Raw genomic sequence first — 27,115 nt, forward strand, 5'->3', positions numbered from 1 at the left:
ACAAAACAATGTCAATATCCTAGCATTAAATTATGTTGACAAAAAGCATCATAAAGGGAAAAACTAAAGAATTTAAAGACCTTAAATTCATTACAGACCAAAATGTAAATCCAATTGCAAAATTATCTGCATCTTTAATTTTGAGGCTCATTATCATGCTAGAGATAGGAGTCAAAATTTAATTTAAGCAGCAATTTTGACCAATCATCCTATTTTCTTTAACGCAGAAGCAGGGAGGACAGAGAATGATGCAGACAGTATCCACTGAGAAGCAGAGGAAGAAAAAGCAGAGGCATGATCATGCCCCTAAACCCACGGACACACAGGTCAGCCTGGTGGTACCATGACAACACCCCAAAATGGAGCTGATTCATTATTAGTTTAGAGGGAAGACGCCTGTACTATTAAAATAAGGACTACTGACCACAATCAGGATGTTTCCTAACCAAATTAAGTCAGCTCAAGGGCTTGGTTTGGAGCCTGTGGACATCCATAACACTCTTTCTGTTTACAGAGCATATGATATGACAAGCTATCAGGTATGCACCTGAGCAGTATGTGAAGAGATAGGGATACTAGCCAAGTAACATTTCTGAGGGCTGCAGGAAGGAGGACAAGGAATGCAGAGGAGAAAGATTCAAAGATGGAGCTTCAAAAACCTGAGTACATACTTGCATGGTAGAGAGAAAAGGTCTTTCATAGCTGTATTATGAGTGCCAAGTTAGCCTGGGCTACAGGATAAACTGTCTAAAGAGCAAAAATCCTGAGTATAATTTTTTTTTAACTGTCATACTTTAAAATGTGTGTTACTAAATACCTCAACAGCAATCATGGCATCAGATCCCAAGTTGCTCAAAGGCAAGACTTTTCAGATGCATATTTTTGTTTCATCAGAGCCAAATGCACTGAGGGAGACTGTGGGGTCTCAGAAAAGGTTCTGTGAAATGTAAGACTATCCTGCTGCTACCATAATAAGAGGACATCACAGAAGCACAGAAAGCCTTGTGGGTCCATTCAAAAGTGAAAATGATATGTAGATGGACTGTGAGCACAGACAAACACAGGCATGTTTGAGGCCAACAGAAAATAATGTGCAAAAATGAAAACAGTGGTCCTAGATGTTGGGACACTGTATATGTTTGTTTGGGTTTGTTCTAAAACTGTCATTAATGTAGTTAGAATGTCATCTTTTCAGTTTCAAATCTATAAGTTCCTTCCTACTGGAGGGCACAGACAGGGCAGTAAATAAGCTGCTAGCTTATAGAAGGCTTCTTTTGTCCCCATTGCACTGGAGATCCTTTTCCATAGGGTCCAGCTAAGAGCCTCAGTGGTGCACCCTCTCCCAACACCTTTCCCTTCCCATAGCTCACCGAATTGCCCATCATTTCTAAACCCAATTCTCACCTTTTCTCACAGTCTTCTCATGGCCTGGACCTACCCTTCTTACAGCCAAAGCCAGTTGTCTTTCAAGACTGAACAAATATTCCCCCCTTGTTGCCCCATCCCCACACCCTTGGTCATTTGCCTTTGCTTGTTTGTTAGCTTTTGCTTTTACTGGGGCACATGGATTGCACCCCTGAGTTTCTATGGCAACTAATGCTTACTACTTTAAAAGCCCTTACTACTCCATGTTTCAACAACAGTGCTAGCTTCTCTCCTCTACTATCAAACCTAACTAAGGCTACAAAGTCCTGGAACCACCCATTATTCTTTTTATACCAAAGTGCAATGGAGTTGGACACTTGTCAAGACCCTCACACTGGAGCTATATTGAACAAAGAAGGCGAAATATTTATAAGGATGCAGAAATACTTCCTAGAGCCCAAGAGTATGTGTGGCCAGTGAGCTGGGAAGCCTCAACAATCAAGATGTTCCTCAATAAAACCGATTTACTGTCTCTCCCCTCTTACTCCTCACACAGCCTTTTAACACACATCTCTGTTCAATCTATTCTTCCTCTCTTCCCTCTTGTCTGCCCCCATATAAGCTCAAACTGCCTGGCTCCGTTGTGTTCCCACTCCAAGACTCCAAGTACATCATGTAACCTCTCTGAGTCAGTATGTAAAATGGGAATACGATGAGAGCCTAGTTTACAAGGCTGTTCTGGGGATGACTGAAGGAATGGTACGCATGGCTGCCCTCGGCTCACTAGTTTACCCATCTAAATAGTATGTAGCCCAATCAAATCAGCTGTGCCCCCTCTACACCGTATTCCACAGATATCTACTCATCTATATCAATAGAAAACAAGTAGAAAATGTGATCACCAGTAACAAGTGGCAGTTCCTAGAGAAAGTAGTTATGGACTGAGTTGATATCTCAAACACAAAAACCTACTACAGCCAGCTGATGTCCTCTCGGGAACCCATGCAGCCACACAATGGCTCAAAGTCCTACACAAGGCTTTTATTTAAAAACACAAAGCTGCCTGTCAGCCAGCAATGACACCTAAGGGAGCTCCATACACCAGCACTTAATAAAGGCTTAATGGCGATGATGGTGACTCTGACAGGAAGGATAGCTGGCACAACAGGCCACACCATGGGCCACAATTGCTTCCCAGCTGTTCACAGTTAGGCCCTGGGCTTGATGTGAAAGTGAGCACATCCTCTTCCTTGGTTTACACAGTGTGCTCTGGGGTATGTCTCCTAGGCTCCATCCAGCTGCCGGTTGGGCCAATTTATGCCACACTAAGCACAAAGGGCTTTCTCTTCGTGCTTTGGCATCAGGAACAGCATGCAAAGGCAAAATGTCCAGGAACCAAGGAAGAGAGGACCCCAAAGAAAGTTAACCTCTTTGTCTCAAGGTGGCATGTCACTGCTTTAGAGTCTCCAAGCACATGAGATCAAAAGGAGGGCCAGCAACATAGCTCAGTGAGTAAGGGCATTGCCACAAAAGTCTAATGACTTGAGTTCAATCCCCAGAACCCACTCCACAAAGTTGTCCTATTATTATGTGCCTCTCCACTGTGGCACAGAATAATCAATTAAGTTTTTTTTTTTTTTAAAGCCTGAGCCACATCTGTAAGCTTCTACTATCTCCTATATAAAGTGTCAGTTGCAATTTCATATCAACATTTTTATTGCAGTGTCATTACCTTAAGAAAAGCAAGATTTGTAGATCAGTATTTTGTTATTATGAAGTGAATGTTTGTGCCCCTTCCCCAATTTATATGTAGAACTCCTACCCCTAATATGACAGCATTTGGAGGCATGGCTTTTGGGACATACCATGTAAGGAGGGTGGATTTCATATCTTATAAAAAAGACACTGGATAGCTTTTTCTCTCAGTTCACTGCCCTCATAAGACAGAAGGAATTAAATAGCCATCCTCACCAAACACTAGACCTCCCTACACCTCAGACTTGGATTCCAGTCTTCAGAACCGAGAAATGAGTGTGTGTTGTTTGACCTGCCAATATAGACTGTTTAAACTCCATCAAAATCTATGAAACACCCTGGTAAGTGGGCATTACTATCACCATTTCAAACAGAGAAATCTGGGGCTCAGAAAAGTTAAGACCACTATTTAATATAATGTGAGTTTAGAGTAACAGAGCCTTGGGTTCAAAACCAAGTTGCTAATACCTTGCCCTGATGGTTGTTCTACTCTGCAGCTCCCTGCTGTCACTTACTTTCCCTAATTTCAAACTAAAAATCATCACCTCTGAAACATTTGGGTAGACACATTTGAATTCTCACATTTCATGGCAATGTCAAATGTGGCGGGAACCTTGCCTATATCCAGCTAATCAAATTATATATTTAGCTTCCATGTAAGGATTCAGTTTGGAAAATAAAGCAGAATGGTACCTTACTTCTTCCACCATGACAAGAAACTCCACCATTATAATCATAATCATCATCACCACCACCACCACCACTACCATATATATCGAAAACCTCTTTGCTACCAGACACCATATTAAGAGCCATACAAGAAATATTTAGCTCAGGTAAGCCTCATGGTGGTAACACATTTTTATTATCTCTAGTTTAAAAATCAAGAAATTAAATCCTAAAGACAGTAGCCTGGTCATCCAAAGTATAACTGTAGTCATATAGAGATTCAAAGCTAAAACTATCTGATATTCTAGAATTTAAACCAATATTGCTAGTTTTTACAGATAGCAGTTTAAAATCAGAATCAAGGTCTCACATCATTGTCTTTCATATAAATATTTTTGCCTTTGCATTTTTTAGCTCTCAGTAGTAAATAAAAGTAGTTATTACTATCTCAAATCCTTTGCATAAGCAATCAGAAAGTAAGTAAATATGATTTCTTTTAGGAATTTGTTTAGCAGGACATACATATAATAGACACTTCAATAAATTTTGCTGCGACATGAATAGTGAGATCGTTTTCAAATGGTGAGTCCTTGCTCATGTATATATGGTAGTATAATCTTCTAAGTAGGGTTTATGCTACACATCACTTTAAGAAATGCTGGTACTTTAAGCGCATTTGAATAGCAAGCACTATCTAACATCAGTCATCATCCTTGGACGAAGTCATTTGAAAACCCAAAATTTGCTTTTAGAAAATGTATCTGAAAAAAAGACTCAGAAAATGGCAGTGTTCACTCACAGATGAAGGATAACCTGAATACTTAACTCGTAACCACTTAGAACTATAAAGACTTTTCAGCAGCTGTTTGTGCAAGGAAGGACAACAAGCAGGAAAGACAATGAGCAGTGGTAGTGTGACTTGATCGACACCACTTCCAATACAGCCAGAACTGGTGGTGGGATGCTAGAGGCAAGTCTTAGCTGGCACTTACCACTTCTGTGGATCAGAGTAAAGTGTTTAAACACTCTGACTTATTTGATCATCTCTACAAGTTAAAGGACAATTGAACCTATCTCAAGGGATTTCGGTACTTACTGAAAAACCGTTATGGTAGTGGTGGTGGTTGTCATTATGATGATGATGACAATTACAACAATGACCTGTCTGCTCATACTACCAAGATAATGTGTAGACAAGACATAGGCCACATAAAGACATGACCTATTCCCTGCTTCTGTTATAACAGAAATCTTTCTCTTGAAAATTCTGTGCAGTTTGTCTATGTTGAAACCTTGATCTCTCCCAGTAAGCCACCCACCCACCCAATATGATATCTAAAGAAGTGGTCAGTGTCCTAGCTACTTCCCAGGCTAAATGTCACTATGAAATGATAATCTTTAGGGAAAGATACTGTTTCCTGTACATTATAATAGTCAATGCAGTGGGCTTGATTGGTACATTTTTCACAACTGCGTCCAAACTTAAAGTTCTAATAGCAGTTGAGAGAGTATATTTGTAATATCCCTACTGCACTTTAGAGCTTGATGCTGTTGTTAGATAAAAAGAAGAACAAAGTGTGTGGGAAGGATGTAGAGAACATTTGGAACGTGTCAACAGTATATCTGGCTGAGACTTGGGGCATAGAAAATAACTCCAGGTCATAAACTCAAAATCCAAATTGCTGACAAAGATGAAAATGTAAGAAAATATAGAACTAGAAAAGAGTTCCCTTATAACTAAGAACATCTAAAATTGTGATAACTATAGACAGACAGACAGACAGACAGACAGATAGATAGATAGATGATAGATAGATAGACACAGGCAGAAACACAAACAGACAGATAGATAATCTCCATCAGTGAATACATCATTACACCATTCTCTTGGCTATTACTGAGGATGATGTAAGGAAGTTTAAATTCAGTGTATTCCTTTTGAAGCTTCAGTGACTTTGGTTTATGAAATTAACTAAGGACAGTGAGATAAGAACATAAAAGACCTATCTCCCAATCCAAGAGGCACAGGACCAGAGACTGAAAAGGAGTAAGACGGCTCACCCTTTATGTAAAGAACTGCAAGAGAACAGGGGCCTGCACTTCTGGGATGAAGAGAGGCGGCACATAAGTATGGAGGATGAATTCTCCCAGTTCATGTCATTGTGGTCATGTCTGGGACAGGTGTTGGGCTCTCTTCTTCCTGTAGAAGGTACTTCCTAAGGTCTGGGGAGATGGCTAGGTGAGTAACATGCATACCTTGCATGTCCTTGCAAACTCAAGGAATGAAAGCAAATCCACAAAACCTTTAAAAAGCCAGACTTAGAAGCAGGCTTCTGTAATCTACCAAAATGGGAGACAGAGATATGTGAGTCCTAAGAAGCTCACAGGCCAGCTGACCTGGTATACACTGTGACCAACAACAGAAATAACAATAACAAACAGACCCTATTCTCAGAGTGGAGCATGAAAACAGTCATCCAAGGCTGTCTTCTAACTTCCAGGTGTACCCTATGATAAATGTACACTTGCATTCATACACCTATATGCATAAACATCGCACATACAACAAATACACACAAGAAAGATATATAAACAAACATCACACATACAATATACACACAAAAAAAAAGAAAAGAAAAGAAAGGATGGAAGGGAAGGAGAGAGGAAGGAAGAGAGGGAGAGAGGGAGGGAGGGAGATAGGCAGGGAGGAAGGGAGATACTTCCTAGCCAAAAGAGAGGATGTCAGATAGAAAAGGCTGTGCCTGTATCTACTGTTTACTGACAAGTGCAGGTAGGGATTTCTTTTTGCAACAGAATGGCTTTTTCATGCTACTCCTGTGTCTAAAGAGGTCATCAAATTCTCTGGATAACCAACTCAAAATATGACAAAGAAATATACTTAGGTGGGATATTTTACTCTCCCACAGTTCAAAAGAAGAAAAAGCAAAACAGCTTTGATCATAATGAAAGAAAGTGGTAAGGTCCTGGAGGGTAGGAACCACCTGTGTCCTAGTAACCAGCACACCTAATGGAAAAAATGGGAAACATCAAGCATGCTGTCAAGTGCTGAATGAAAGCAAGAAGACATGGGCGCACTCTACATGAGACTACAAGCTGCGGATGGTGTACTGGCAGGTCTCACTGGTCCTCCTTATTTATCTAGAGGAATGTCCTGCCTCAGTGACCATTCCTATCACAGAAAATAATGAAAACACACATTCAAAACAAAGTAATATTTCAAGCATACATACAACACAAGTTCTTTAGAAACTGACTATGGAGCATTTTACATTGAGACATAGGGAGCATCATTACTCTGAAATGTCTCTTTTTGCTTTAATTTGTATGTTCTAATGATAAGTATATGCCATTCTCACCTAATGAAAGTCTTGATACACACGAAATCTGGGTAAAGGTTTCTGTGGGAGGTGCACAAATGTATTATACAAACAACAATAGAATGCACATGTTCACATCAACAAATTTGCTTACCATTACTAATGAATCGCTAATTTCAAGGTCTAAGATTTGACAGTGAATTAATTTGCTCAATACATCTGCCTATTCAGCATCATATAGGCATCCCCTTTCAAATTTCACAGGACAGCCTAAGCTGTTTTAAGGAAGACGTGAAATTTCTGGTGATTTCTTTCAAATTGACTGGAGGCATCACTCAGAATAGGACCACCTGCTCGGAGGCATAATTTTTAAAAAGACAACAATAAGCCAGCTTGCTCACAAGGAAATTTATAAGGCTGTCTTTGCTTCCTTCTACCTATTGTGGCGCTGCTTTATCCAACTAGGAAGCACTCACTTCAGAACTTCAAAGACACTGACAACGGACTTCTTAAAAAAAAAAAAAAAAAAAAGTCATCCTTTCATTCAACAGTCAGAATGTAAAAAGCCAAGAGTAATTCAGACAAACACCTCTGAGCTGTTTGTTGTGGCAACATCAGATAAAGAAATTCCTTAGCCCTGAGAGATATTTGATACATTCATTTGAATGTCAATGCCAAGCACCCTCTCCCAGCCACTCCACTGAAGCAGGGAGAATTGGTTTCCAGCAGAAGACAGAAGCTATTGCATGGCATGTGGCTTCGTGGTCTTTCTACTGGTTCTGCAGAGGGAGAAAGGAAAATTGAGTGTTAGTTGATTCCGTCAGAAACAGAGGTCACTTTCAGCTCCATCAGTGACTTATGCAAAGGTACCACAGCTTTCCCCCAGCTGACATGACAATGACACTTCCCAAAAGCAGTAACCACAACTTTATCTCGCTTCCAACACCTAGAGCTTTATTTCAGGGCAATGATGGCCCAGTATGGCCATGATGACCACAGCAGTGGCCCATTACTATTCAGGTTTCATGCAGACCAGCTCATCCAAACCCCACGTGATCGGCCCCCCTCCTGGAGCTGTGTCTGCCTGCACCTTCACAATTGCAAAGCAATGTCTCAGTAAGAGTCCAAGCTTCCATGCTTTTCACAGTAGTGGCTTGTGGGCATATTATCTTAAAATGCTTTCTCCTAAAAAAAAAAAAAAAAAAAAAAAAAACTTTTTTTTTAGCTGAGAATTACATGCTGTGCAGAAATAGGATGGTGGTGGGTTCTGATTATATCTTTTTCCCATTTCGGTTTTACTCTTAAGTACAGAAAATACCAGGTTGTGCCTCCAACTCCCTCTTTTCCCAGATACTAAAACTTTAGTCAGCTAAGTCAAAAGTAACTTGTAGTATTAAATTTCCACCTTTTATCTTTTTCTCCCCATCATCAAGTCCTATGTGATATTGAAACAATTTTGTAGTGTCATGTGCTCCTGAAAATGTAACCAAATGAATCAAGCCAACAGTGTCTCCAGATACAATGGGATTGCTGAAATGGGGGTGGGGGTGGGGTTGGTGGGTGGATGTCACTTTGCACCCTAAGCTGCTGGGGCTCCCAAAATGGGTGGGTATGAGATGCTCAGCTCAGCCCCACATTCTTTTATTGCACTTCTGATAGTAACTGGAAGAAATTGGTGGGGTGGTTTAGGGGAAAAGACCTCGACAAGTATGCCAGTTTCTTTCTTAGCTCAAAGCCAGAAATGTTCTCAGCCTGTGAGTGCCACATCCTTTGTAAGGATGGAAAAATTTAGCCTAATTTTCCCTAGACTCTGCCCCCTAGCAGTGAGTAGGCAAAAGGTCATTCTTGACTGTTTAGGACAGGGTGGGTTACTGACAGCACCTGTGAGTGAATGAGAACAGGAAATGAACTGTGCCACACTACCCAGAAGCCCTAGCGAAAGCAGACTTCCTGGGCAAAGTGCTGGCTTGGATAGTTCAAATTGATTGGTCCACACTGGATGCTATTGAGATGATTGGTTTGTAATGCGCGGGCTTTGTTGTAACCCTATAAAAGCTGTCTGAACCCTGTACCAAGGGTTCCCAGTCCTTTACCCCATGTGGAGTATGGTTGCGGACCCCAGTGCACTGGAATATAAAAGACCTCATGCTTTTGCATCAAGACCGATTCTCGTGAGTGATTTCGGGGGGGGGGGGCGCCTTTCCTAAGCCGGGGCGTGAGGGTTCGAGCCCTCCTCGGGTCTTACACCTTGCTCAGAGGTCAGAGATGCCAGAAGTGTTTAAGCCAAAATATCTCTGATTACACTATGGGCCTACACAAGGGATATAAAATAGGGGTGGCAAAAGACATGTTTTTATTTATGTGTGTGTGTGGGGGGGGTGTTTTTGCTTGCTATCTCTTCTACTAAAGGGTGCCCTTCCTGGAAACTATACAGAGGACTGGACTGGATGCCAGAACCAGAACTAAAGAAACCAGCTTACCTCTCCTCCCTCCCTCCATCCAGTGAAGCTTTATTAATCCCAAAACAATAACTCCCAGCTGTACACACTCCAGTGAATCTTAACGGTACCCACTCCAATAACTCTCAATGGTACTACTCCAGTGACCCTCAACCCAACCCACTCCAGTGACTCACAACTGAACCTATTCCAGTGACCCTTTTCTGCTCTACAGGAGCACTGCCTTCTTCTTTCTCTTAAGGTCCTATAATAAATAATATTTTTCCATAACTTTAGGACCTTCTGTAGTCAAACTCATGACAACAACCCAAAGAATTATTGGCAGCTTTGGTGGCAATCAAGTTTCTGGGAACCTAGCCCCTTGAGTCAAGACTGCCCAAGAGCCATGAAAGGCCTCACACCTCTCTCAAAAATATTCTAATATTCCTATATCATTTAATAGTTCTGTAATGATGATGAAAAATCAGGCAGTAATTTAAAATGAGCATTGTAAAAACAAGGTAGGGCCTGACAGAGTGGTATACCCTTTAATACTCAGGAAGTAGAGGCTGGTTGATCTCTGTGAGTTCAAAGCCAACCTGATCTGGTCTACATATTGAGCTCCAGGCCAGTCAATATAGTGATACCTGTCTTAAAAAAAAAAAAAAAAAAAAAAAAAAAAAAAAAAAAAGGAGAGGGAGCAGGGTAAGCACAGAAAGGAATGAGATGTCTCAACTAGTCAGTGTGCAAGCCCAAGGACTGAGTTCAAATCCTACAATTCATGTAAAAATAGCTGGGCATAATGGTGTGTAACTGAAACCACAGCAGTGGGTAGGCAGAGATAGGTAGGCAGATCCCTAGGATTAGGTGGCTAACCACCCTAGCCTAACAACAAGGTGGATAGCTCCTAAGGAACCATCACATGGCTGTACTTTGGTATCCAAACATTTGCATACACATGCACATAAACATATATTCACAAACACACAAAATGTATAGAAAAAGAAAAGTAATAGTTATGGCATAATATCTTTAATATGTTTAAGATGAAAAGTAGTTCATATTTTTCCTTAAGACTTTCTCAAACCATGCCATAGCAAAAGAGATGATCCAAATATACCAGTAGTTTCTGTTGACATTTAAAATTAGGTCATCAGCTTTTAAATATCACATTTGGGGGAGGGCAAAATTAAATCTAAAATATGATTTTAAGAAAAGGCAAAATATTCATCTACTTAAAGGTATTTTTAAACAGTAGAGTTAAACCATGTTTCCACTACTTTATCACACGCAAATAATTACATGCCTTAGAACGTATTTTAAATTTTCATTAAACTCAATTTAGAGAACTTTGTTGAATGTGGGTAAATTTCTTATTTGTTTCTCTACTATACTGTGTGTTTCTCTTCGCTTCCCTCAAAATGATAAAGTCAATAATACCTTTACCAAGGAAACAGCCCAACTTGTTTTTAAACTATAATATTTGTAGATAATACTTTTTGAAGATATATTTTTATTCTCTTTCTCTCTCTTTCTCCTCTCTATGGGGGAGAAGGGGTGTCACATGTGTATGAATTCATTGAACAAATATGTCTTACTACAAGAAATTTAACTAGTCAATAAAGAAAAATAAGATAGCCTTAGGATGAATTATTGAGTAGTCATGAGACCAAATTGCTACAGATTTCTAAAACTTGTTCATAGCATATGCAAACATTGAAAGCATTGATAAGTTAGTGTTTAGATCTTAAATATCTCTCATTACTTCATTTAAGGCTTGGTTTCCCCATTGATATCACTACTCAGAGTTGGTAGACACTACAGGAGGTTGGACCAAGTTCGAGGGATATCAGGCATTGGTAGTATGTCCTGTACTGTTACCTTAGCCCTTCTTCTCTCTTTTAGTATCTGGATTGTCATGAAGTGAGAAGCTCTGCTCCATTAAATGCTCCCTGTCATGCTATTCCATCACACCACGCTCTAAGATAAAGGAGGCAAGCAGCCAGGACTTTAGTTTCTGAAACCATGTGCCAAAACAAGTCTTTCCCCCATAGAACTCGATTTTCTGTTATGAGTAAGGTTTTCCCCACTGGTCTGGTCCCACTGCTGCGCCCGCCCCAAATAACACAAAGATGCTGTATTAGATATAAAACTATTAGCCAGTTACTAATTTCTTATCGGCTAGCTCTCTCTGTCTTAACTATTAACCCATTCCTATTAATCCAAGTATTTCCACATAGTCTTATCTTACCGGAGAGAGGGCCCGGACCTCTCTTTTCTCCAGTCTCTACATGTTGACTCCTCCTTACTACTTCATCTTTCCTCCTTGTCTCCTAGTCCTGCCTATCTTGCTTTCCTATTGGCCAACAGTGTTTTATTCACTAACCAATAATAGAAACATATTTACAGAAGACATCTCCCATCAATTTTTCTCAGGTATTTCATCACAGAGATGGAAAGCTACAGGCTTATAATGTTCTAGAAATACATACAGCATAGAATACATTCAGCACATATATATTATGTAAGTGCCATGTATATTTTTGGTTAGGAGGATAAATAGTTACACAATGGAAGGCATATCTCTGTATTTATAATGCTTATACATTATATAGATGTTCTGTTTTGTTTATCCATTCACTACAGGGAGAAATCTGTGTTTTCACTATTTGGCTATTATGAATAATTCTTTTATAGATATTTATGTGTACATTCTGTGTGTATGCATGATTTTAACTTTCTTGGCAATAATTCTGGGAAAGAAAAGAATTGCTGGATCATATGATAACTATGATTGGCATTTTGGGGTACAGACAAACTGTTTATCAAAGTGGTTGCACCATTTACATGCCCATCAAGATATGTAAGGTCTCTGATTCCTTCTGTTCGTATGAACTCTTTTTATATTCATTTGAGCCATTCTACTGTATATAAAATAATATCTTATTGTGGTTTTGATTTAATTTACCCAATGAGTGATGCTAAGGATATTTCTGTATGTCCTCATTAAGAGTCTGTTTCTTCTTCAGAAAAAAATCCTGCTCATATCCTTTGCTCATTTTTTTCAATTGAGTTATCTCTTGTTATTATTGAGTTTCAAGATACACACACACACACACACACACACACACACACACACACACATTGTATACACTTACCTAGTCAGATGGTGACTTTTCTTCTATATTCAGGTCATCTTTTCAACTTTCTTGGTGGTATCATATGACATGTAAGGGTTTTATATTTATGGTGAAATCAATACTTTCTTTTTTAACTTTGCACTTACAAATCAGAACACTGTCAACTGTGCTTTTGTTGATGATCCCAAAAGTCCGAACTCAGTGTCATAAAGATCAACTTCTGCAAATTTCCCTATGTGCTTAATTGTGCCATCTTTTACATTTAGATCTATGGTTTTATTTTGAGCTAATCGTCAGATGGTAGTGTTCCAAATTGTTGTTTTAGGTACCAGGAAGAGGGGCAAAAGGAGGAAGAGGAAGAAGGGGAAGGAGAAGAACTTATTGAAAAGAACATTTCTCCAATTGAGTCATTTTGGCATTCTTTGTTAAAAAACAAATAACCACAAGAGTGAAGGTTTACTTTTGGAGTCTGTATCTCTCTCTTTCTCTCTCTTTCATGTGTATCTTTCCTTTGGAGGATATTGTTTGGTTTGGTTTAGTTTGGTTCGGTTTGGTTTGGTTTGGTTTACATTGATTGGTTGATTTGTGGGAGGGAGGAATCAGAGGAAAATTCCCAAGAGTCAGTTGTCTCTCCCCTCCATGTGGGTCCCAGAAATCACAGATCCTTTTCACAGGACCTATTTCTGGACAATCAATTCTATTCTGATCATGTATTAGAATGTTAATACCACATAAATTCGATATTATAACTTTTTAGTAAACTTTAAAACCAGAAAGTGGACCCTTAAATTCTGATTTTCGTTTTGTGATTGTTTGGCTATTCTACATCCTTGGTAGTTTTGAAAAACAAAAAAGTAAAATTAATGAAGGACTAACCTGGAAACCAATATCTGTTCCTTGGAAATTGCTAACTTCCTCTCACAAGGCCCTGAGATAACAAGATACCAAGAATTCACACTGTCCCTCCTTTCTTGTGAGTCAGCAGGTGGTAAATAGGGTCCTTAGGAAACAAAGAGATAGCTGCAACTCAGTTTGCTCAGACAAAATTAATTAGCACACCCTGAGGCCCTAAGGTCTGTTGACCCTAATAGCAGATCATCCGGCCTCAATGGACATAGGGTCCCACCCCCTCCCTAAGCTTGTGGGTTTGCCTTTAAAAGCACCTGTGCCCGGGGGAGGGGGCTTCTCTCTAGCCTGCATGCTGGAGGAGCCCGTTTGTGCAAATGTTTCCTGTTCATTAAAGCCTGTTGCATGTTGCAGCAACTGGACTAGACATTGAGTTCTTGGGGTATCGACCGAAACTGGAAGACTTCTCATTCTGAGGGTCTTACATCTTGTATTCATTTAAGATCAACTTGACAACTTCTAAGAAGAATTAATTATGGTTGGAAATTATATGAATAAGTCAATCATTTTGGTCAGAGTCTCACTATTAACATTAAGTTTTCAGTCCATGAGCATTCTTCCATTTGCTTTTTGTTGCCATTCTTCTTACTTTCTTTTCTTGTTTTATTAGTTTGAGTGTATAAATTTTATACTTCTTTTGTTAACTTTTTATTGCTAAGTATGTTATTCATTTGTTGCTGTTGTAAGTGAGATTGTTTTCTTAATTTCATTTTGAAACTGTTCATTGCTAGTATACAGAAATAAAATTGATTTTGTATATTGATCTTGTGTCTTGCCATACTGCCAACTCTCTTTATTAGTTCTAGTACATTTTAGCAAATTTGCCAATGTGCCTTTAACTTTTAAATTATTTTGTTCCCTACCCAAGCATCAGTATGTGCTACTACTATACCATAATTACCCTCAATAATGAGCAACTAAATTCTGTCTGCTCACAGCTCTATTAGGTCCTTCCAAGGAACCCTGAAGGCTGATGACTAGTCTCAGGAAAGCAAAACCAGAACATAAATAAGAAAATTTACTCCTTCCTTAATCCTTTCTATTTCTAATAGTGAGTAAAAATACCAAGTGTAGTAAAATGAAACATATGCTATATCACTCAAACTCCTGTGCCCAGAATTACCTTGCTAAAATGAAGTCAAGCAAAATGTAACCAAAAGTGGATCCTGACATTTCATGTTGTGTTGAATACTGTTAGGGCACTGGCAATCACTCTCTCTTACATACAAATTAACAGCCTACCATCTGTCAAGTGTTGAGATAATCACAGGGTTTAGCACACAATATGGTTATTAGAATATGACCTGACAAAAAGAAAAAGAACACAACCTAATTTGGACTATAAAAATCTATGATCTCACTTGCAAATGACAGTTTGACAAGCTATTATTCTACATTTCAGCTTCTATAGCAAAAGCAGTTTATGCATATGTAATTCTATTACTTAAGAGGTAACAGTCTGTGGAAGACTCCTTCAAATAAACTATAAAAACTCTGCTTGGTCATTCAATGTTTTAAACTAATTCTTAAGACAAATGTTTATACCATGAATAAGTGGGAATGTAATGGTCTAAGTCTTCACCCATCCAAGGGAGCAACAATCATTGAGTAAAAATGTCATTGTGATATCGCTGCTAGCAATTCCCAGGATTCTTAGGGTATATGCAAAGAGATGAATGTAGGAGCTTATTAAAACTATCCATGTGGACATACATCAAAGTCAAAAAGCTGACAGTTTTGAAAAGTGTAATATATGCAACTCTTTGGCATGAAATTTACTTTATCCCCAACAGTGACATCTGTTAACGAGGATCATTAATATTACCTACTTTTATTTATCCTAATGCCTCCTGGGTGCTATCTTCATGCACAGACCTCTACAGCATCCTTTGTTCTCATCCATGGGGGAAATCCCTTACTAACAGCTGCTTCTAATAAAGATGGCTGCAACAAAACTCTCCTCTCCTACTCACAGGGAAAATGTAGGGTACCAAGTTCTCTTTGTTGTTTTCTGCCTCTTGAAACACTGCAGGAATGTGCGGCACTTCTGAAGGTTATCTAAGGATATGCCCATTGTGTCTAAAATACATGCTTAAGAGAAAAAAATGAATTAATTAAGTCTCAAGGCAAAATGTTCTGTTGAGGTGACAAAACAAAACAGATTTTTTAATATTGGCAATTATATTACCTGGGGAGCTTAAGTGAGATAATAACTATATAAAACATTTGACAATTCACACTGCAAATTATGTTGCTTTGTTTTAGACTACATCTCCTTTCCATTACTTTCAAGACTGTTTCATTTCACTGTAGGAAAAAAAAATGATACATTTCTCTGTCATGTTGGCTCAATATAAGGTGAGTCAGAGTGCCAAGTTTCCTCCAAAAATGATCTTGTGATCCAATTTTAACATGCATTAAGAACAGTGTATAATGAATTGTAAGCTGCACAATACACCCTAATTTCCCGATACTGAAACTGTCATGGATTTTTCCTGAAGGAAAGGATCTGATGGAGATTTGCTGAGGCCTAGCATTTCACAAGGCACCATTTATGCCTCAACACAGAAAGAGAAAGAAATTCAAACATGAAAATATAGAAAATTATAGAATATGTTTACATCAATGGATTTAGAATTATTTCCCCATAGCAACCACCCTAGGTATAAATAAACTATGAGACTGAGGAACAGGGAAATACAAGGACAATCATGTAAACACATCATTCATTTACAGGGTCACTTTTATAAATAAGTCCCTGCTACTTTCTAACTCTATCTGTATCACTTACCTATCAGATTATATTTATATTTTCATTCTTAAACATTGACTTATTTGTGGGGAGTGTGAAGAGAGCAGAGGACAACTTGAGAGAATCAGTCCTCTTTGAGACTCAGACCCATGACTCAGGGTACCAGGCTAGGCAGAAAGGGGTCCTACTGAGCCATCTCACCTGCCCCTCAAGAGAAGTTTTGGTTGTTTTTTAATTTGTTTTTGTTTTGATTTTTGAGACAGGTCTCAGTATGTAACCTTGGCTGGCATAAAACTTGTTATATAAATGATGCTGGCCTCAAACTCACAGAGATCAGCCTGCCCCTACCTCTCTACTGCTGGGATTAAAGGTGTGCACCACCACACCCAGCTCATGATAAGTTCTTAACTTGAAAGCTATCATAAATATAACTTCCTAAGTGAAAAAAGTAAATTCCTCTGAAAATTCTGTTTTCTTATTAAGAATTCTTTTCGAATTTAAAAGTGGAGTGCAGTATAAACACCAAATGTGTTTTTAAAAATACAAAAGGAAAAATAAAATAAAAACTGAAGTTAAAATTATTTTAAATCTATGCACAAGAAAAATGAAAAAAATTAACCAAATAATTTATACAATATATAATTATATTCATTCAATTTTTTTTGTTAATTTTCTAAATAAACACATGATACCTTTTATAATGGAAAAGAAATGTCCTTTGTACTGCTCCTTTTGAAGGTCTAAAGGGGTCATTTATATACAGTAAAATATGCAGAGTACAAGTATACTGTCCCATGACAACTGATACATATACACCCCAAGGATCTTCTACTCAGTTTCGGATTGTGCTGCCATTGGATACATTTCCTGGATCTTGAACTTTATATAACTGGGCTCAGACGGTGTAGAATTCTGTTTGTGGTTTCTGATTCAATATAATGTTTATGAATGACATGCACCAACTGCTTATTCCTTTTATTGCTAAAAAGAATTCATCATACAACTATCCTATAAAGTGTTTGCAGTCATATCCTTTAATGGAGATTTGTATTTTCTCAAGTTTTTGTCTCTGTGAATAAAGCTGCCATGGAGATTCTTGTGTCTTTTCACAGTAGCAAGTGCTTGATTTGGCTGCACTGCCTAATATGCTAATAATATTCTATCAATAGATGAGTATATTTTAAATATATATTTGGTATATTGATACGCTGTTTTAATCAACCATAAAGAAGAACAAAATTACATCATTTATAGGAAAATTAGTAGAATTGGAAACCATCATATCAAGTGAAATAAACCACATCCAGAAAGACAAACACTGAACACTGTACTATACCTGTGCATGCAGGTGCACACATGAGTGTATATATGTATATGTGCACATATTACATAAAATTAAAAGAACTATTTGCAAAAAGGGAGGAGATTTACAGGAGTGGGAAGAAGAGATTAGAGAGGTTAACAGGGAGTGACTATGGCGAAAGAATATATTACATGCTTGAGCAAAAATTTCATTGTAAAACCCATCATTTTGTTCAATGAACATACACTGATTTTTTAAAAAATTAGAAAAATTAAAAGCAAGGCTAAGCTCGACAAGATGCTAGTGTATAACCAAGGTCTATCCCCAAAAACTGAGTAGGGACATGTCATCACTGATTCAATGGATTACCAAATAACAGCAACAGACCCGCACATGTTGCCCTGACCTTGTGTGTAGCTAATAAATCTTTTTTCAAAGGTGCTTCACAAGTTTGACATTTCCACATGCAAGGGGAAAATACAACAGTGGAGTCATATTTCCCCTGAATGCACGCAACCTTCAATTTCTCAGAAATTAGAACCAATGAACACATTGTGACAACAGCACTAAATGTGAGAAGGTAAAGGGAGAGGCTCTCTCCATATTTGGGGGCTGAAGGAGTGGTATTGTTCCCTAGATGATTATTTGGGAAGGGCTAGTAACTGACTCACTAATGGGAAATGCAAGCAGTATTTTCTGAAGGGCACCTGGAATGCAGGGTACTCTGTAATGTGCAGGACAGGCCACACAATGAAAAATGAGCCTTTGCCTCCTACAACTTTCAAATGTCCCACCAGACAGTCATAAGAAAAATGTGATTCCGTTATACATAACAGCCTAAAGTATTTTTACACATTTTTAATTCTCACTGAATTCCTCAGAAATGTAACTAGCGTGTAAGCTGAAGGAACAATATACTTTGTTTTGTTCCCTTTCAGAAATTCACATCACTGACAACAATGAGGCTTTCCACACCCAGTCTACAAACACAACTCAAATACGTTAGCCTCCATTACTGTCTGACACATGCAAACATGTATACTGGAAATAAGTTTAGCACCCAATAATGTCAAATTGTCCATGACAATGATACTCAACTTCATTCATTGAAAGTGTTTTTATTAGCATATATACATTAAAAAATCTATTACACAATGGTGAGAAATCTATACAATGAAAATCGCTGATTAAAATCACTTAGTTTTCAGGGTTTGCTTCCTGTTTATCAGTCTTACAGTGAAAACTGTCCCTAGAAGTCCCTCCCATACAACTTCTTTATGGTTTTTTGTATTACTGTTTCTGCTTCTGATACATTCCCTACTCTCTGTGGGCCTACTGAGGGCTTTTGAAGAACTGGAGACCAAATGCATGCCTCAAACTCAGGGAGGATTTCAAGATTAGATGAGATTTTTCTAGTACCACTCAGTCCCTTATCATGGCATGGAAATTATTTTGTAGCTCCCTTTACAAATAAATAAGTCCAACTAGCTTCCAGGAATGGCACAGTTATATTGTCTACCTCAAATGGTATTATTCTTTTTATCACATGAACCTTACCTCTAAGATTTTGTTATTGTTTCCTCTTCATATATTGTACTCTTTATCATGTAGTCAGTGCTCTTCATTCTTCTTTCATTTTGTATATCCCTCCACAAAAAATAGCTTCAGATATTCTTGTCTTAAATCTTATCTTGTTCCCCACAAGCAATTATAAGCATCTGGCTAATTTACTGCATCTTCAAACATAGATGAATTGAAAATTAATATTAGAATACTTAAATTCTTGATAACCCACTTTCCTTTATTTTTAAGTTATAATTCAATCATATTTTTTTAAAAGTACGTGCTTAGCAGGTAACACAAATTTTGTCTTATGATAATGAATGGAATATCAAATACATTGTAATAAAAATAAGGTATCTTCTCTGCTGAGATAGAATACTTGATCTGACTTGAAGAACAGAATTCTTCCACTCAAACCTAAAGAACAGGAGAGACAGCTAAGAGAACAGAAGTGATCAGGAAGATTGGGAAAGGTCAAACTGTAAGCCAGAAGAATCTCATTTTGGCAGAAAATGTGAAGGGAATGAAGAAGTGTACCTAGAGAACTATCTGCCAAATGTGCAGCAGCAACTGGCTGGCTATTATTGATTTTCAAATGTGCAATGTATGTACACATGCAATGGAATATTTTGCAGCCATAGGAAAGCAGTAAATTATGAAGCTTGTCAGGAAAATAGATGTAACTGAGGTAACCGTATTAAGTAAATCCAGTGTCATAAAGTCCAGTACTGTATGTTTTCCCTCATTTGTGGTGCCTAGATTACATATAAATTTGTATGCATGTCTATGGCACAAAAGTAGATGCAAAATTGCTAGAACAACAAACAGGACTAACTGGAAGGAAGAAGGGTAAAATAGTAGATGGAAAGGAGGCATGGGGGAAGGAATGTTTTCAACGTGCATTATATTTGTGTGGTAAAGGAGTAGAGTTTGAGAGGAGATGGATGGAGACAAATCCTGCAATGGATTGTCCACCATGCACTGGAGCTACATGTTAAAGGGACAGCAGGCATACAGAAAGGAATGGCAAGATGTCCATTGTATTTTATAATATTAGTGTGGTAGCAAGTGTGGAAACAGAGTGGAAATAAGGAGGCTTCAGGTTGACCAGCTAATCATCTAGTCCAGTGACCACAGGAACAGACAGTGTGGCTCTGACATTGTTGGCAACAGATGACCTGGTGAGAAGAATGTGAGAGAAAACATGTCTCCTAAAATCTAAAATGCTATAAACTGAAAAACAATTGTCTGAATGGCAACTTTTCCAACCACACAAAAGTGTACAATAGGTGAACTTATGAATGGTAAGAGATTATGTGAGAAACAGTAAAATAAAGACAACCCATGTTTTTTACAATGAGGAAAATTATTTTTATGAAATAGAAAACAATATATTCAAGTTAATCAAATAATTTAAAGGAAGCATTTGATTTGAAAAAGGTTGTAATTGTGGGTTTCCTTGACCCCAAACTCAAACAGCTAATGATTTGGATTATATTTGCTTTTAGACATTGATGTATCAGATGGATGGTTTATTATTGTTATTATTATTATTATTATAGAAAGGGTCTGAGGAGTCCTCTGAAGAAAATAAACTTAAAATATCTCCTCAGGAAAAGCTATATTGAATAAGAAATCCTGGCACTCTAGTATCAGCCAAAAGCCAACAAGTTGAAGTTGTTTCCAGAAAACACTGTTTGTAGGGCTCTGTATACCATGGCTTGGTTGCTGTTGTTGCTATTAAAGTGATGATTTACAAGAGCTAAGGAATGGCTTAGTGGGCAGTGTTTGCTGTGTAAGCCTGAAGACCAGAGCTCAGGTCCTCACCACCCAAACTGTGGGCATAGCTAGCCAGCCTGGCTGAACCAGGGCACTCCAGAGAAGACCCTGCCTCAAAAAAAACCTAGATGAACAGCAGTAGCAGAGAACATCAACTGCTGACCTCCAAATGTACACACAGACACACACACACTAAATGTGTGTGGTAATTTTAAAAAGAACTATATTATAGTTGCCAGGAACAGTCTGTGGGAGTATGCTTGGATAACAGTTGAACCAACAGGGTAAACAGAAGATAAAGAACATTCTCAGTCAGAGGGGAATAGAACAGTCCCACCCTGACACACACACACACACACACACACACACACACACACACACACACACACACCCATTTTTTTAAATACAAACTCGAAGACATTTTTAAAGAACCCTTTAAGAAGCAGGGAAATTTCATTCTTTTGTTCACCCTGCTGACAACAGCCTTCCAGCATCAGCCTGCAATGCAATGCATTCGCTTCCCCCACACTACCCTCCACACTAACAAGATCAGAGGAAATGATTTATTCCACCCCCTTGCCTGCTACTTCTGAAAGGCAGCGGGTGTCCTTGGGGACATGGGATTTCTGAATTGCTCCAGGCCATCTGATATTGCAGCTTTGCAGCCTTCCTTCGAATGAGCCAGGAAAAAAAAATCAAAATAATTACATTAATGCTGGGAATCAAAGTTTATTGACTCTCCCTAGAGGTGAAAACCAAAAAGCTGGTTACAAAAGTTGCCAGCTTATTTAATGATAGCACTGCCTCGTCCCCATTCTTGTCGAAACAGCTTTTGAATGCATTTTCAAATAAAGCCGCCTCTGAGCTCCAATTCAATAGTTCACCTATTCTCTTTCAAATACGAGCTCATCACCTGGCCTTCCACATCCAGACCCCCTCAAAGGCAGGACCTGACAGGCCTTCTTCTCCTGCCAAGCCCCTGCCAAAGGCAATACTCCCAGCTAGTGTCCCTGCCATCATTTCCGCTCCCTTCAGGAAGCTCTGCCTCATTGAATATTCCTCTAAGCCAATGAGGGGATGGTGTGCGACCGTGCTGGCATCTGCACTTGGTGCAGCGTTTGGGGCTGCTAACACAACTTGTAGCAGCTGGTTTCTTTCACTTGCTAGCAATTCTTTGTAACATTCCAGTGAAGGGACACTTAGGGGACCAAGCTTTTATGGATGACCCTGCCCGGAGGCGCAAAGCTCTCCTGTACTGTTCTCTCAGGACTTTGGGTAGAGCCCTGGTAATTCTTCTTCAATTCACTGAATTAAACTGAAATCAGTACTAGATTAATTTATTTGATTAAGCTGAACTTAAGACATCAGAGCAAAGCAAAATTTAGTCCTCTCCATGCCTGGTCAAAGCCATCACTGTTCTTCCTCCTGCTCCTCCTCCTCTTCCTTCCTCTCTTTTCCTCCCTCCCTTTCCCTTTTTTCTTCCTTTCTCCCCTGCTCTCCATTTGGCCCAGTGTGGCCTAGAGCTCTCAGCTATGTCCCCACATACCAGATTTACAGGCATGCAGCCACCACACGGCCCTCCTCTTTTTAATAAATCTCTCACACTGAATGAAAGGCACAGGCCTCCACTGTCCATTCCTGTAAGTCTAACAAAAAACAAAATTCTCCCACACTCACGCCACTCATCAGCTCCTGTTGTCCTCTGCTGAGACGTTTGCAAGCTAGGCTGCTTCGTCAGCTAATATGCTGTGGGGAAGACAACACAACATCCTCTACTGACCTTAGGACAGCCTGCTTCCAACACAAGGCTGGCTTCTGGGATCCCCCAAGTATATAGGGGTCCTGTCATTCCTAGAACTTACTAGTTCTAACATGACTTTCTGTGCCTAATCTAATTGTTCAGATAGCACCATTCATGCTAAGAGGCTGCTTTCCATGTATGAGCCTGTATTTGTGATCCTACTAGGCACAGGGTACCTTTGTGACCAGCCTACAACAGAAACCTTTACTGAGCCTCTAATGAGCTTCCTTGTCAGCACTCAAGGAGTTAGATACATCCTCCTAGGTCTGCTGGGAGACGACACTTGCCACCTTGCACCTGGCGTCCTCTGAACTCCACTGCAAGCACCTTTTCCCGCTGCTCATTTCGCTTTGTATCCTTCAGCTGCAATAAATCATAGCCAATCACAAAACTGAATGCTGAGTGCTGTGAACTCTCCTAGCATATAATCTTTAAAAACAGAATCTGTGCAAGGTCCTGGGACTGCTGATCCATATATCTACTACAATTTCTTAAGTCTACTTAAAGACTCACTTTCTCCCACCTGGAGAAATGCCCAACTAGGAGAGGCAACCACAGTACTCTGAGTTGCTTCTTAGCATTTATTGAAACTGTCCCTAAATAACATTGCAGTCATCTTTCTATTGCCATCACTCTACCTGAGAGTCAGGAACCATGTCTGTTTAATTCACCATATGTCCTTTGGTAGTGAGCACTGAAGACAGGAGTATTCAACAGATCTGAGGAAATAACATACACCTTTCACCAACACCTATTTAAGGAGTACAGTCTGTAGTATTTCCCTTTATTTGATTCATTCATTAACCAACTTCCATGTACATTGTAATCTGTACTATGTCTCATTTAGCAAGAGTGACTCTTACTGATATTTTGTAATTACCAAAGCCTTGCCAATGTTTCATCTGAAAGAACAATTTGTGAATCTGCTTGGGGGATTTCCTTTTACACTGATGTATTTGCAACTCTTACCACATTACTATAGTTGGGAACTTTTAGACAAGAGAATTCTCATTTGTCACTATAGCTTGAGGGACACTCAAAATGGAAGGACAACTGTAAGAAATTCACAAGATTGTGATTCTTCAGCTACATTTTACAGGCAAGAAATGTAGAAGAAATTATGCTAAGCACATTCAACTGTCGAAACACCATATGACAACAGATAGAATAAACACATATCCTTTAAAGAAAAGAAACAAACTGTCCATATGCTATAAGGGATACATCTATATATACACAGGCTGTCTTATGCATCTAATTTGTCTGCAAAAATGGGTCAGCTAGACCATTTTTTCCATGGTGGATGAAAATAAAATGTGATGGAACACATTTGGATGAGAATATACAAGATTTTTTTAAGATTATGAGTATATTCACATACCCTATCATCCTTGGTATATTTTAAAATCCAAGAAAATAAAAAAAACTTGTGTGTCGATATCCATAGGTGACAAGCCACTAACTAAAACATACTTGGAGAAGATGTTAGGTTGACACCATTGCGATAGCAAAAATGAAGTCACCCCAGAGAGCTAAGAGATAAGACTTACCAGGAATTTTTCTACAGCAAGAAATGGCTGGCCCACCAACAGCACTGACTCTGAGAAAGTCATTGGGATCAGAAGAGAAAGGCATTTCCTCATCTGTGGAGTCACCATGTGGCTTTGTGCACCCCCATTCTGAGCACAGTTCATGTTCTGGTTACTGGCAGGGCCTGATTTACTTTCTCATGCATGTGCTAAGGAAATGTGTTTAAGAACTGCCAACAACACCCCTGTCAGAACAAGAGATAGAGATAGAGACAGAGACAGAGACAGAGAGAGATACTGAGGCACAGAGAGAAACAAACTGAATGGTAATTACATTAAATATAGATAGGATATACCATGGCATCACAAGCCAAGAACTATCTCTGGAGACAAGATCTGAATTGTTTTAACACAAAAGATAGTGATTGTTCTCCCTTATCTTCTCAGTGAGACCCGCTCTTCACTCTGCATTCTCAGCTGTGACACGCTACGTGCCCACTGGGTTTATACAGAAATGACAGTAAACATGACTTTATTAAATGCAAATGTCACCAAGAAGTAGAATCAGCTGTTGACTTTGTGCAACCTCTCATCAACAGAACCATCAACATGTCTAGAAAGGTGCAGGTTTTACTGTGTCTGTACACATTTCTGGGGCTTTCTGAGGTACAAGTTTCCAGAACTGGTAACTAGAAATGAACAGCAACTTGAAGAATACATATTTGTTTCAAACAACTATGAATTAGATGGAGATGTCTAACAAAACATGTCTCTGGACTCACTGGGGCATTTTATCACTTGCTCTTTAATGAAGTCAACCCCTGGTACCTATTCCACACTTCAAACAGGGTTTCATCTCTAATGGAAGGGCCAGAGCCCTTGACACAATCCTTAAATGTTTTCTCCTTTTTCACATCATTAATTGCTTTAGAAGTGTCTTTATAGTCAATGACATTTGATTTTGAGTGTGTTTCTTTTCAAAATAGCACCATCAGGTAAAAGTTCAATATATCAGTAGGGTCTACAAGAACCAAAGGAATGAATGCTTTCCAGCAAATGAGAAGAGAGACAGATGAACCTTATTTGTAAAGAGCTCTATAGCTATGTCAGGGACTGGAATTGCCTTGCCAGACACCATAAAACAACATGTAATTAAATCCTAGCAGTCCATTAGAAGACCCAGGGACAAGTCCTTCTCAGCAGCTGCAATAAAGGTTGGATGATTTACAAGAAGTGAGCTGGGGAAACTTCCACTATACTAGACCAAGACCCAACGTTGCTGCTTTTTTAACCAAATAACTGTTGCCTGGTACTACTGACATTTTGTGTGGGGGGGGGCGGGGGGTTGGGGGGTTGTTATGACTTTACTTCAGTCCTAAATTCTGGTTTAATCCACAATGCAAAAATAATTGTGCCTCTCCTCATGTGGTCAAAGGTAATGATATTTTTGATAAATGGAACTAATCTCTTCTATTTTGTTTTTGTGGGGTTTTTGAGAATGCACACAAAGTGCCTGCTCACAAATAGAGAAAAGAGTTTGTCAGGTGGTTTGTATCTAAAAAATTCTGTACACAGAAAGAAATTTGTGAAAGTGTTCCATTCTCCTGACTGCACGCAGTGGCAGCAGCTTGCAGTCTCAATCCCTCCAAAATTTGAGGGAATGCCTTGCTCAGTACACAGAGGAGTCCATAGTAAGGTGGTATGCATACAAATGCTCTTTTCCCTCCTAACTCAGTTGGGGTCTCTACTGCCCCTTTCTCTTTAAGATATTCTCAAGAGATGAAAGGATTCCTAGGACATATGCAACACCCAGCCATGTCTATGAATGGATTTCAGGGGATGCCCTGAGCCCTTAGAATGATGTACAAAGTATGACATGTATGGGCACACAAACTACTATGAGAAGAGACTCCCAAAGATTTTGTGGTCGAGATAAAAACAGCTGTGCCTCATCCCCCAATGAGGAATGAAAGACTGAAGAACAAACACATGCCTGCCACTACTATTGCATATTTTCTTCCTAACTCATTGTTCACTGTCTATTCCACATATCAGGCTTATTGTTTCCTTAAAACAATGTTCAGACTTTAAATCTATCAATTATCCACCTGGAAAATCTGAGAAAGCTACACAATCCACATCCACCCATCCTAGCCCCAAGATACCTCTCTCTTCACTGCAACAGGGAAGCCAAGAATCTGTACTTTTTCCATACATCATCCTGAGATAAATGTGGAGAAACCCAGGCCTTAAGAAACATGTCATAACCAAGCACCAAATAAGAGCTCCACACATAGATTCATTAATTTAGAGGAACAAAGACATGAATGTATTTTTTTTTTTTTTTTGTACAGATCCTACTTTGGGATTTATCATCTTGACAATTCTACAAGTCACAAGATTAGAAGGCTCATTCTCTTCTTTGCTATAATCACTGTTACTTGGCAGTTTGGGTACACACTAAAATATCTGCTATAGATGACACAGAATAAATTAGATTAACTCAGCAAGGGCAGTCATGAAACAATGACTATAGAGATGTAAAGGATGGGATAGTTCTTTACATCTCTCTTTTGCCTTTTATTTCCCCTATAGTCTTTACTGCTTGTCTCTTTGGAATGGATGAAGTTAGAAAGTTGCCTTACATAAAAGCTGGACTTGAAGAATTGGTAATAAGGCACCTCACTATCAACTGTCCAGTCTGTTTATTAAAGAAAAAAAAAAAAAAGACTCCTCTTTTGTTCATCCTGAATTTTCTCCTCTGTAGAGTAAAACAG

Source organism: Phodopus roborovskii, unplaced genomic scaffold, assembly GCF_943737965.1.
Source record: "Phodopus roborovskii unplaced genomic scaffold, PHOROB, whole genome shotgun sequence".
Lineage (NCBI taxonomy): Eukaryota > Metazoa > Chordata > Mammalia > Rodentia > Cricetidae > Phodopus > Phodopus roborovskii.